At 38.5% G+C, this 3,359-nt stretch overlaps 1 protein-coding gene across 3 annotated transcripts in view; it reads right to left on the reverse strand.

Annotated features, from left to right (window-relative positions):
• Positions 1 to 3,359, reverse strand: part of LOC101655916 (muscular LMNA interacting protein) — a 299,439-nt gene that overhangs the window by 104,337 nt on the left and 191,743 nt on the right. The gene's annotated exons all lie outside the window — the stretch shown is intronic.

Here is a 3,359-nt window from a genome sequence, read left to right on the forward strand (position 1 = left end):
GTCAAGCCAGCCATGGGCAAACACATTTCCCTCTCCCAAAGGCACATAAAATACATACATGGAGTGTCTTAATTAGTTTCTAGGATTGCTTTTCTTTATCATCTCTGCAGCTTTCCCCTATTCTTGACAATCTTTTTCTCTGGCTTAAGTTGCTCTAATAGATACCTTCAAGCAGGGATTGGGACAAAATCAAGCTGTAGCATATAAAAAGTGTCAAATGAATGCTTTTTCCTTCTGCATTCTGAAACTTCCACACTTAGCCTTTTCAGCAGTCCCAACTCTCCTACATGAATATAGCATCAGGGTCACCATTTGCGTTAAGAAGTCTTCTCTAGAGAAACAAAACCAGAACACTTACGAATATATATATATATGTAGGTTTATATAGCAAGAAAGAATACAAAAGTTAATTAGATCTCATAGCAGTATAGAAGGCTTGGTCTAACTCACTTTCATGGGACAGTAAACATATTGAAGGTCCTTCCTACTCACACTAGCCACTGGTCCAAGGTCAAGGAAGCAGACAGAGAAGTGGCTGGTGGGTGGTGCAGTCTGCCTGGTGGCAAGAAGAGCAGAGTCGGCCTGTGGGCAGCAGATAAGGCCGGGGGCTGGCAGCAGCAGCAGGAGGATGAGATGCTGAGGTGTAGCAGAGGCCAGGAGCACAGAAGCATAGCAAAGCAGGTAGTGATGGAGTCTCAAGGTGTAACGAGGTACAGCACAACCACACAATCCACCACAAATCCATGGGTTCGCTTGGCCAACAGGTAGCACAGAGCAGCTAACTTGAGCAGCAGCACACTGGTCCAATAACCAGGGCAAAAAAGGAAGAGGCAGGCCTTGGAAAACCCTGATATCAAGCTGTGACCTGACTGACAGGCTAATCTCTGCCCACATGTTCCTACAGCAGCCATTTGGCACAAATAAACCAATCACACAATGGTTAAGATGTTTTATTTTCATCCTTTGTTTCTGTTGACCAACAGTCTTCAGCCCTCTTTTGAGAAGTGTCAAAAACTATGTTGTTGTGATTCACAGTGATGCTATACATAACAGAAACACTATGTGGTCCTGGGCAGTCATCACAATCATTGTTATTTTTGAGCCCATTGTTGCAGCCACTGTGTCAATCCATCTCACTGACGATCTCTCTCTCTGGATTTACTGACTTTCTAGTATAACAAGCATAATGTCTGTTTCAGAGACTTATATCTTGATAACATGTCCAAAATACCTGAAGCTTTTGCCATCCTCTAAGGAACATTCTGATTACAATTCTTCAAAGACAGATTTTTTTGTTTTTCTGGAAGTCTACAGAACTTGCAATAGTCTTTGGCAATATCATCATTCAAATGCATCGCTTCTTCTGTGGTCCTGACTTTTACATGGACATGAGGCAATTGAAAGTATCATGGCTTGGGTCAGGTGCACCTTAGTCTTTGAAGTTCCAACTTGATCTTTCAACACTTTAAAGAGGTCTTTTGCAGAACATTTGCCCATTGTAATGCAGCATTGTATTACCTGACTATACTTCTGTGCAAAAACATCCTAATCAGCAATAAAGTATTTGTTATATTATTTCTATCAGGTAAAACTGATATGCATGCAGGCAGAGAGACAATATAAACATTAATTTAGCACCTAATAACCACTGAGCATTGAGTTGGGCACTGAGAAAATATAATCTTAAAAAAAAAGTGAAGGCCTTGCTTTACCCTTAACCTAGAGAGTGATCACATCATATGTATGTAGGTAGCACTCTCAGAAGACTATTTTCCATGGTGAGAATGTTAAACCCCAAGTGTATGGGGATACATTGGGAAGCAAATTATCATCTTTGCTTTACGTTGTTGTTCTTATTACCTATAGAACCTGCCTCATATAATTATCTCATCAAAAGCCATTTCCTAAGTTTATAATAAATCCCAAGAAGATCTCAATGTAAAAGGTAGATCAGAGAATATTTTCTAAGTAAACAGGGTGAGTGAACATAGGTGATCAGTGACAGACATGTGTGTAAATTACAGTATCAAAGTTCATGTCAAGGGGAAGTTAGGTGGAAATATAGCACCTTCTCATTTGATAAGGGCGTTTATAATAGTGATGAGAAGGTTACAAAGCCTATGGAAAGTCCCATTCAATCTCTAGCTCTTCTTCCTCATGTAGCTGTACCCACCCAAACCCAAACAACTCCCAGCCTCCTTTCACTGCTCCCTTGTCCCTTTTCTCGTACACGTACTTCAGAAGTATTTCTAAACAATGTAGAAAAGAAAGGATGAGAATGGAAGAGGGAAAGTTTTCCAATAGAAGAGTGTAATTTCTTTCTTAAATTGTGTAAAATTCTTCCTGCAATTCATCAGTCTCCTCGGGAGGCAGATCTGGACTTTGGGTTGAATGTAAGTCCCCTCTCTCCTAAGTTCTATGACTCAGTAGTGCACATAGCCGTGGAAGCATTCAAGAAGCAACAGTTCCATCCACAACAGCAAAAAGAAGCAGGAGCAGGTTAAATTAGGGAAGGTGACCTTTATTTGAATATCTGTACAGTGGGAAACATTTTTAATAAAGTTGACACATTGTTCAATATAGTTGATAATTTGGGAACAATAGGCTTCCATTGTGGTGACATTTTGTGTCTCTAAATTTCATTAAAATGAGGTCTCTGCTATTTCCCTGGCACTTAAAAATAAAGTGTCAAATATAGAAAGTTTATTAAATAATTTGTCATCAATAGAACATGATTTAAACTAAGGTCCTTTTTGACAGACTCAGACTCAAATATTTTCCCTACTTTTGAAAAGTTATTCTTTTTAAGAACATGGATTATAGCTTTGAAATATATGAACAAAGTGAAATTACAGTGGTAGCAGTTAAGAAAATAGAATAAATATTTATAAAAGCAAGGATAATGCAAAGAAAAAATATGATAAAGATGAAGGATGATGGAGTGTAAACAGAGTGCCATCAAAATTGAAATAGGAAACATATTCTTTTACGTGCGAGGAAAGAAACTGTCTAAAATCACTGCATGAGAAAGAATTATTCTTATACAGTCTATGGGAAAGTACTAGTTAATTTATCAATAAACATAATTTAAAACCTTGAAAACATAGTGAAACATTATCCTTTTACATGTTAGTATGGTAAAATATGAAATGATTCATTCAAACATCAAACTGAAGATCACTGAGCATAAACAAGCAAATGTGGTGAAGAAGGCTGATGGTACCCAGCTACCAAAAGATTTAGCATCTGAGGTCTTAAAGGCCTGAAGATAAACAAGCGGCCATCTAGCTGAGAAACAACAAAACTCACATGGAAGAAGCTCACCAGCCTGCCCTGACTCGATCGCTGAGGACAAAGTG

This window comes from Echinops telfairi, unplaced genomic scaffold, assembly GCF_000313985.2.
Source record: "Echinops telfairi isolate 266 unplaced genomic scaffold, ASM31398v2 ScPeMD7_3533;HRSCAF=4204_1, whole genome shotgun sequence".
In the NCBI taxonomy this organism is placed as follows: domain Eukaryota; kingdom Metazoa; phylum Chordata; class Mammalia; order Afrosoricida; family Tenrecidae; genus Echinops; species Echinops telfairi.